Source organism: Schistocerca serialis, chromosome 2 (assembly GCF_023864345.2).
Source record: "Schistocerca serialis cubense isolate TAMUIC-IGC-003099 chromosome 2, iqSchSeri2.2, whole genome shotgun sequence".
Taxonomy (NCBI): domain Eukaryota; kingdom Metazoa; phylum Arthropoda; class Insecta; order Orthoptera; family Acrididae; genus Schistocerca; species Schistocerca serialis.
Genome location: NC_064639.1, coordinates 44938608 through 44949709, shown reverse-complemented (window position 1 = coordinate 44949709; position 11102 = coordinate 44938608).

Sequence of the window (11102 nt, the reverse complement as noted above, 5' to 3'; positions counted from 1 at the left end):
CTTCCAGTTTTAGGCAGTCACAGTGTGGGAAATATTGCTGTGTTTAGCAGATCCAGAACTTATACAAAAATGTGTGCGTGGAAAAACTGGAAAATCCTAAAAATAATTACACATCTCTGATAGGAAAACCATGCCCCAAGACAAGACTTCTTTCCACTGCTGCTGATGAAGCTGCAACTTGTTTAGTTTTTAACTGTGATAGTCTTGGCAGGCTGCGGACCTTGCAGAGGCTAGGATTTGATCCAGGATCTTTCACACTGTCGATACTGAAGGAAATCGATAGCAGGAGAATTGATGCAGCTGACAGTATTGTTACTCAGTTTGAAAATCAGGTTAACCTAAGACGAAAAGCGAAGAAAAGATTGCCTGAGGATGAAAAGGAGAATGCACATCGTTTGCACTAGTTCGCCCACAAAAGATAAAGCTTAGTACAGACAGAGTCGAATCTCTGATTCACGTGTCCCGTAACTTACATCCTGGCAACTTTATGTACCTTTTACTTACAATCCACTGACATTATAGCACTTAATATTATCATTCAGTTGATGAATACTATACTGAAACATGACGTGTAAGGAAATTTGATTTACTACAACAGTAAGTCATTTATTTAAGAGAAAAGCCCTAAGATAACGTATATATTTTTTCAAAACTTGCAGAGCTGTAAAAAATCTAGCAAAAGAACCTGTCAGTATTCTATTAGACATATATTTGTAATAATGGAATACCTAAATCTGAACAAAATTACATTTCGTTCTGACAGATTTTTGAAAACAGGAACATTCGTACTCACATTGTTTAAAAATTTTCAGATGTTTATTATTAATAACGTATAAGTTAAATAAGTACATGTGTATTCACGTAACATTCTTTAACAACTGCGCCAAATTGAGTACCACTGCTTTGAAAACTTTTCAAAATATTGTAACTTCGCATATGCCTCTCCCCCCACCCCCCTCAAAACGAAAATTTCAATAACTAAGAAGTAGATTTCTCCACTGATTGTTTCATGGGAAAGTTCTTTCATGGAATCAATTTTCCGCTCTAGAATTGTTTTGGTTCTGTGCTGTAGGATACTAATTAACAAAAAAAATCTCTCTTTCACCCCAACGATTACGAAAGTATTCTGGGTGGTTCTCAAACAAAGAAGCAAAAGTACTCATGGAAGCTAGCAAACTTTCTTCACACAGTTATTCTATTAGGACAGGTACACATGGATGTCTATATTCTAGTCACATACACAAACCAATGGAATGCTAAACAAAATTTAATCATTTAGCTCAGATGTTTGTTGAATATTACTGCCAGAATCAAGATATTTTCAAGTTAATGACTAATTTTTATGAAACTGAAATTCTATTTCAATATTAACTAATGGCGCACTTAAAATGGTTTTCAGTTTTACTCGGTCGCTAAATTGTTTTTCGCAAATGCTAACCTCTAGCAGTCTTTGTTAGGAAAATCTGACAGTCATTATCATTATGTCACTAAGATATATTTTATGATTTAGACCAGCATGCTAACGCAGGTATCATGACGTGGATCAGTAGGAGTGTGGATACACAGGTAAATTACATTTTGTCACCATATCCACAAATGAACACACAATAAAAATTTTTCGCTACTAAAGAAAGCAGTGATTTACCTGGAGGCACACACCTGCCAAGTAAGAACATTCACTGATGTGTGTTCTTTACGAACCGAACTGGAACAAAGATGACAGCGAGGTTTTCCTTTTAGGGAAATAGTGACACCTTGGATTTTCTGTTTTTTAACGTGATCCTTCTGCTGTAAGTAGGTTGTGGATAACTGCAACACCTTTTGTTCTCGCCTTAAAGTAGTGTGATACTCTAAGTACTGACGTACGTTTGATCATAATTTTTTGCTCTTCGAAGCATCATACTCATTTATGTAATGAATCCTGTCGTTCGCATTTTGAGAATATATTGCTCCGATATACAGAACGCTGAAACACAGCGTAAGAGATCAGCAGTTGATTATTCCTGAATCATAATATTCCGATTTCAAACAACTGCACGTTCTTTTGTGAGCTCGTAAGATGTAACGACTTCACGTTTATTCGCTTCTCCGCTTTAAGCGTCTACAATCATGGCACTGTGTACGGCAGATATTATTAGTAAAATCCTAATCTCTTTCTTATTTGGAACATACGAGCAAAGGACTTGATTTTTTCTCTCCAGATGCGGAAATTCTGCTTTTTACTGGCCTACCGGTTACTGACAGCAGCTCTAGTGGAACTTCTCCTATTCCTCCTTGGCACACATACTACTGTGAGTCGATGATTGGTGTGCATTCCGTTAGGAAGTGGTACAGATGAAAAATAGTTGTCCACTGTCACGATTCTGGGACGAATTAGTTTTAACACGATATTTCCTGCGTCATTGAGTACTTGGTACGGACCAGCAGACTGTTTGACTGCACGCACCACCATCACCGACTGTATACAGGGTTGTCCACTGATCGTGACTGGGCCAACTATCTCACGAAATAAGCGTCAAACGAAAAAACTACAAAAAACGGAACTTGTCTAGCTTGAAGGGGGAAACCAGATGGCGCTATGGTTGGCCCACTGGATGGCGCTGCCATAGGTCAAACGGATATCAACTGCGTTTTTTTAAATCAGGAACCCCCATTTTTTATTACATATTCGTTTAGTACGTAAAGAAATATTAATGTTTTAGTTGGACCACTTTTTTCGCTTTGTGACGGATGGCGTTGTAATAGTCACAAACGTATGGCTCACAATTTTAGACGAACAGTTGGTAACATGTAGGTTTTTTAAATTAAAATACAGAACGTAGGTACGTTTGAACATTTTATTTCGGTTGTTCCAATGTGATACATGTGCCTTTGTGAACTTATCATTTCTGAGAACGCATGCTGTTACAGCGTGATTACCTGTAAATACCACATTAATCCAATAAACGCTCAAAATGATGTCCGTCAACGTCAATGCATTTGGCAATACGTGTGACGACATTCCTCTCAACAGTGAATATTTCGCCTACCGTAATGTTCGCACATGCATTGACAATTCGATAACGCATGTTGTCAGGCGTAGTCGGTGGATCACAATTGCAAGTATCCTTCAACTTTACCCACAGAAAGAAATCCGGAGATATCAGATCCGGTGAACGTGCTGGCCATAGTATGGTGCTTCGACGACCAATCCACCTGTCATGAAATATGCTATTCAATACCACGTCAACCGCACGCGAGCTATGTGCCGGACATCCATCATGTTGGAAGTACATCGCCATTCTGTCATGCTGTGAAACATCTTGTAGCAACATCGGTAGAACGTTACGTAGGAAATCACCATACAGTGCACCATTTAGATCGCCATCGATAAAATGGGGGCCAATTATCCTTCCTCCCATAATGCCGCACCATGAATTAACCCGCCAAGGTAGCTGACGTTCCACTTGTCACAGCCATCGTGGATTTTCCGTTGTCCAATAGTGCATATTATGCCAGTTTACGTTACCGCTTTAGGTGAAGCTTCGTCGCTAAATAGAACGCGTGCAAAAAATCTGTCATCGTCCCGTGATTTCTCTTGTGCCCAGTGGCAGAACTGTACATGACGTTCAAAGTCGTCGCCATGCAATTCCTGGTGCATAGAAATATGGTACGGGTGCAATCGATGTTGATGTAGCATTCAACACCGACATTTTTGAGATTCCCGATTCTCGAGCAATTTGTCTGCTACTGATGTGCGGATTAGCCGCAAAACAGCAGCTAAAACACCTAATTGGGAATCATCATTTGTTGCAGGTCGTGGTTGACGTTTCAAATGTGGCTGAACACTTCCTGTTTCCTTAAATAACGGAACTCTCCGGCGAACGGTCCGGACACTTAGATGATGATGTCGTCCAGGATACCGAGCAGCATACATAGCACACGCCCGTTGGGCGTTTTGATCGCAATAGCCATACATCAACACGATATCGACCTTTTCCGCAATTGGTAAACGGTTCATTTTAACACGGGTGATGTATCACGAAGCAAATACCGTCCGCACTGGCGGAATGTTACGTGATACCACGTACTCATACGTTTGTGACTATTACAGCGCCATCTGTCACAAAGCGAAAGAAGTGGTCCAACTAAGACATTCATATTTCTTTACGTACTACAGGAATATGTAATAAAATATGGGGGACCCTATTTTAAAAAACGCAGTTGATATCCGTTTGACCCATGGCAGCGCCACTTAGCGGGTTAACGATAGCGCTATCTGGTTTCCCCCTTCAAGCTAGACGAGTTTCGTTCTTTGTTGTTTTTTAGTTTGATGCTTATTTCGTGAGATATTTGGCCCGGTCACTATCGATGGACACCACTTATACTTCAGTACTGCATTTTGTCATGTTATATGGATATATAATTACTGAACTTTCAACGTCGACAGAGTGTTTCTAACATCTCATTGATAACCGGTGAAAGGGGATTCTACACCACTTTTAGTTTATTCCCCCACGCTTGTCCCTTGATCAGTTAATTACCTCTGAGAAATCCTCAGCCTACCTCAAGGTCCGTCCCCTGCCCCCTTCTGGGAAGTCCCCAGCATGTTACTGTGTCCCTGCCCCCTCCCCTCTACGAAAATCACAGCCCCCCTCATCCGTACTCTCTGCGAGATCAAACCTGCATACCAGATCAGGTCTAGAACCTGGAAGCTTTGCGTTTGAAGACTGCAACGTGAAAGAGTTTAGGGTGTGATATTAATATCAAATTAATTCACTAATTAAAGTGATCAATTACGTGTCCTACCCTGTCAGAAATTCAAAATCGGTGGGAAATTCAAATTTTCATGGTAAACTCAAATGCTAATTACAATGCATTGCAAAGAGCATAATAATAACACACTCATTATACATAAAAATTCAATTTGCATGTAACTGACGTGGAACATATATGATACTTGCTTTATTTCATCATCTTTACAGTACTGATGCAGTCTCCAACATCACAATCCCAGAAGGCCGACCCAAGAATACTGGGACAGTCTAACTCCCCTCCTCCTGCTGGTTGGTAACTCAAAAATTGTCGCCAAATTCAAAAATCAGCAGGAAAATTCGTACTTTTTCTTCTGTCTTTGAAGCATGGGATTTTAGTGTTGTTAACTGCCATCGATTGAACTCTAGAGAGTAGCTATGGCCAGTCTAATCAATAGCCATTTGTGGGAAGGACGGATAATAAAAGTAGGACAACTGGGAGGGACATAAGGATTGGTAATAATATTAGGCCTGCCGAAGTGGCCGTGCGGTTAAAGGCGCTGCAGTCTGGAACCGCAAGACCTCTACGGTCGCAGGTTCGAATCCTGCCTCGGGCATGGATGTTTGTGATGTCCTTAGGTTAGTTAGGTTTAACTAGTTCTAAGTTCTAGGGGACTAATGACCTCAGCAGTTGAGTCCCATAGTGCTCAGAGCCATTTGAACCATTTTTAATAATATTAGGACAGGGTCCCACTGTCCCAGTGCTGCTGTAAATACATGCTGTCTATTTACAGGACTCATGAAGCAACAACGTTGGGGAATGAAACATATACCTCTTTATGAGTTGTAAGTTGCATCCTAGTTAACGGAAAAATGACAAATACATTGTACGATATTTTTTATGAGTGTAGTGCTTATTATCTTATTTGAACCTGGCCAGTCACCTCCAGTCCAGTCCAGCGCGATCTACCGAGAGTATTGTGCAGCTGAAGAGCCGACCGGACAGAGCCTTTCTGTGTATCTGCCCAGTCTCGCCACGCTAAGCTGCGGCCTCCAGTCGGCCAGCCCCTTCTGACCACACATGCTGGCCGTGGGCCAGAGTCACTAACTCCTAATACACTGCGAGGCAGGCAGCGGCGGCTTGGAAGCAGGATTCTAACTCCATCTGACGTTGCAGTTTAAACAGTTTGATAACCTGAGTCCCCGAGTGTTATGTTAAACCAATACACCTCTACCATTAAAGTTTAACCAACTTAACACATCCCATGCCGCGCTTCCGCTGAGAAAGTTTAAAACTGTATGGCTGTGCACTAGTGCTATGTGTAAATAAAGCGCTTCGGACGCTAAAGTTGAAACAATTCCACCCGACGTCGACAAAAAAAAGCAGCTTTATCTAATCGGAAATTGATTTTTGTTGTCCATGCACCTCGAATTTTCAATCAAAATGTAGATTCTTCCATTTTACGCGTGTTTCTTTCGAAGACAGAAGAAGTGAGAACATACATGCATTTTCACATCGCTGAAGTACCGTTACTTCCGTATTCTTAATGTGAAAATTATGTATGACAATATGGCACAGGGTACATTTCCTCTAATTTTTCTCTCATACGATAACAAAGTGTGTTCTTGTCAGCTTAATATACGTTACATCCTGATTCACAATCCAGAATGTTCGAATCATTTTTGGCTCACGATGGGGTGCTAACAGCATGCTCTACCTCTCTCACAAGACTTCTCCTCATTCGAACTCTCTTAAGGTAGCCAAGAGAGCTGTAATTTGTGGTTAATACAGTTTAATACTACGGATCAGTTTTTGAATTCGGTAATACAGGTGATTTTATTACGATGGCCATTTCTCCCTGTGGAAGTGGGAGATTGAAATTTTGTTAAAAGATGTCGCTGCAACGAAAAAACGACTGATTAGCATTTCAAATTGCGAATTATATCCATGGCACTCTTGCCCTCGTTCCCACAGACCCAGCGGCACGTAATTGATATCAAATTGATTGACCCGTTAATTAAATTGATGGTGAGACCCCATTTGCATGGTGAATAATTTTTTCCTGCAGACGAACTACAGTCGCCAGATAACTGTTACATCGCTTCTTTGACGTCTCTGGGGGCTACCCACAGGCTAGGTAGCCACTTCTCCCGATAAAAGAATGGGTAGTCACTGTCGTCAGATAACAGATGATGTTCAAAGCTAGTTATATTCTGTCAGTCAGTTGCCTAGTAATGCTGGTGGAAGTAAGTCACTCAGATTCCTAGTGTACTGCTCGTAATGAATCATACCACTTCATGAGGGCAGTGGGAAGCTTCATTCTTTCTACATCCCCGTGACACCTCCGCCTCTATCACTGTCACCGGGTCACATGCAAACAATTACCACCACCGCCACTGGACTGCAAATCTCTGCCCGCACATTACAGCTGTACCACTCCTGGCCTAAAAGCCAGTACTCACTGAGCCGGACAGCTGTTAATGATTTCACACTTGCAAAAGCTAACCTTATCGAAAAGACTGTATGCTTAATTAAATATTGCTGGTGCAAGTACATCAGGATGTTCAACAGTGTGCTACCTTTTCCTCCATCTGAAAACCGAAAGGTTCTGAGACGTGTTTTAGAGATATGGTGGATAGGCTGACCCTGTGAACAGTAGGAAAATGTCTGCTGACCACTCCAAGCCAACCCCTGTGGGCCTGCAGACCTGTGCTCCCCCTCAGAATACAGTCCTGTACAGTGTACCTGTTGGTTCCCGCCAAATAAGTGGAGAGATGTTTCGAGAACTCAAATGGTGATGCCTGGAGGGAACGCAATGTTCTTTCCGAGAAACACTATCGGGAAAATTTAGAGAACTGATATTTGAAGCTGATTGCAGTAAGATTCTACTGCAGCCAACATACACTTCGCGAATGACCACGAAGATAAGACCCAAGAAATTAGGACTCATATGAAAGAATATACACAGCTATTTTTTTCCCTCGCTCTATTTGAGAGTGGAATAGAAAAGGATATGACTGGTAGTGGTACAGGGTACCCTCCTGCATGCACCACATGTTGGTTGGGGAAGAATGCACACAGATATAGATGTGGATACAGTCTACCAATTAAGATATCAGCTCATCCATTTATAGGCGCACAAAACTTCTGGAAGAATCTTGTCTCTCATTCATCGAGAAAACAAAATACAGAACTTCTGCTGTTGACTGTCTCTCGGTAAAAACCTTCCCATTAGCCAATAATTTTCTGATTGCAATCATTTCGAGAGGCGTATGTGAGACGTTGTAATATGTTTGCCCACAGAATTCGAAGTAGCGATACAGGGCTTACCTCTTAACTCTCCATTCGTCAGAGTATGGCTTACCTACAATAGTCTCAGGACTCTTCCAGTCTTCGATACATTGAATCCACATGACTGTTGTACGAGTAAGAAAAGTCTCCCTCCAAGTCACAGACCCCTGCCAATTCTTTCAAAATCCCATCACGTTCAGACAACACTGTTCCATTAGGAAAAAGAGTTGGCTAGTCCTCCACCCGTCACTGATTTAGTGGAGAGCTATCACATCGAAGAAGTAGCACTCTAACGTGCAGGAAGAAATTCGTAACCATACAGAGGATACACGGACTGCACAAAGAAATTCAGAAGCACAGCAGCTACAATTCGTCGATAACGAATGATTGTCTGTAAACGTCCCCCTATACATGTCCTATCTCCTTTATCGTATTCTTAAGATTAATACGCTGGAAATACCACAATGCAATTGTGTCTGAGACTTCATTGACAGCAAAGTATTTCGTGAGAAATGCATCAAATGGAGCACACCTAGTGACACGAATCTAACGGTGTCAAAGAGCTTCCAATAAACTATCCATTTAATCATTTACATTGCCGCAACAGTCTCACACCTCCACGCATAATTCACAGTTACTGCAACAGTAGTGGGAGATTCGGGACTTCATCAAAAATTCTTTTCTTTTTTTTTATTTATTTTTTTTACCCCCTTGCGCTGTTCATTACTGGTCTGACCATGATACCGTATTCTATCTAGAGCAGAGTACATCCAGATGGGTAGTTAACATATGCTTAGTGGTAGTTATTTATTTAGAAACAAACCCACTAGACGCACGCTTATCCAGCTATCGTACATCGACAACCAATTAACCAAAAAGTACAAGTCAGACCATACCAGTGTCGGTATTTCCTCCAGCCACAGCAGTCGCCTTAGTACCTCTCACACCTCGATCCGAATTATAGTGTCACAGTCTCTGGGTGACTTACTGATGTGATTTGCGTCACTCGCCTCCTACATATCATATCTCAATGCATAGACCACAGCCCATTTAAAAATAAGTGCAAATGAATTTGAACCTGACGTATTCTCCTGCTTTAGCTCACCGGCTTGTCAATTCTGAGAGTTTTGATTGATTCCATTACAATTCCAGCAAATGAATCTGAACCCAACATATGCATTCTGTTTCGCTCCAGATGCTTACTGCAAAGCATTTTAAGTAAAAAAATTGCCTATATACTTCTATAAACACCCTAATTTGCTCGATCGGCGTTTGAGATTGGGCAGAAGGGTAATCGATAATACTGGTGCCCTCTCCCATGCACTGTACAGCCCCTTGAACTGAATTTGTTTTAGATGTGGAATGTTTGTAGGTGACGGATTTGTCTGCCAGCAGGCAGGAAGACCTGTGGTGGAGTTGGTAGTTGACCTGAATGTAACTAAATCTATTGCACATTCATAGGACTAGGAATCCCGTACTCTGCAATCGGAAGCATTAATTGCGGTAAAATACCAAGGAGTAAGCAGCTCGAGCGAGCTTAAGTGGAATGCACACATCAGTGTAGGATTAAGTTGCTGGAAACCTCAAGGAAGCAATCCAAACACAAAGAACTGACAAGTCGGTGAGCTAAAGCAGAAGAAAATGTCAGGCTCTTATTCATCCGCCTGGATGTTTAAGTAGGATGCAATCCACCCACTAAGAGGCTATGGTGTGGGTGGCGAGTGTCCACAGATCCCATCGCCGAGTCACTTAGAGACTGTGGCATTACAGTTGGGATTGAAATGTAAAAAGTTGGCTGCTGTTACAGGAGGAAACATTGACATTGGTTTGCTCTGGCCTGTATTTGTTGATTAATTGGCTGTCAGTGTACGATAGTTGGATAAGCGTGTGAATACTGGGTTTGCTTCGAAATAAATAAATACCATTATGCATTTGCTACTACCCATGTGGTTATACTCTGCTCTACATGGAATACAGTATCATGTTCTGTCCACTTTCAAACCGCGTGTGGTGTTAAAAAATAAGCAATTCATTGATAAAGTCCCGAATCTCGCCTGAGTCTTGCAGTAGGTGGGAATTATACGTGGAAGTGTGAGGCTGTTTCACCGATGTAAATGTTTCAATGGACAGTCCAATGGAAGCTTTGTGATAGTGTTAGAATCGTACTATGGTGAAAAAAAGGCGATGTATTTCTCACAAAACACTATACTGTCAACGAAGACTCTGACACCATTACATTGTGGTATTTCTTGCGTAGTAATCATAGGAATACGATAAAGGAAGTTAGGACACGGACAGGGGGATATTTATAGACAATCATTCGAAATCGATGAATATAAGGTGTCATGCTTCTGAATTTCTTTGAGCAGTCCACATATACTCTTTGCGGTTGCGAATTTCTTCCTGTACGTTAGTGTGCTATTTTTCTATTTTGATAGCTCTCTACCTAACCGCTGACGGGCGGAGAATTAGAGAGACTTTTAATTAATGGAACATTTCTGTTGGAACGTGATGGCAGTTCCAGAGAATTAGGAAGGGAAATTTATTACTCGCAAAAATCAGGTCGATTCAAGTGCTCAGTATCAAAGACTGGAAAAGTCTTGAGAATATGGCAGGTAAGCGATACCCTGACGTAATGAGAGTTGAAAGGTGAGCTCTGAACCGCTTATTCTTGGTGTTGTGGGTAAACATATTACAACATCTCACATATTTCTCTCAAAATGATTGCAATGAGAAAATTATTGGCTAATAAGAAGGTTTTTACCTAGAGACAGTCAGCAGCAGAAGTTCTGTATTTCGTTTTCTCGATAAATAAAGAGGCAACATACTTCCATCAGTTTTCCGTGCCTGTAAATGGATGGACTGGCATCTTAATAGGTAGACTATATGCACATCTACATCTATAAGCATGCTTTACAAACCACTTACTGTCCATGCCAGGGGGTACCCTGTACTACTAGTCATTTGGTTTCCTGTTCCACTCGCAAATAGAGCGAGGAAAAAAAATTGTGTTTATTCTTCCATATGAGACCTAATTTTTTGTGTCTTATCTTCGTGGTCATATGTGAGGTGTATGT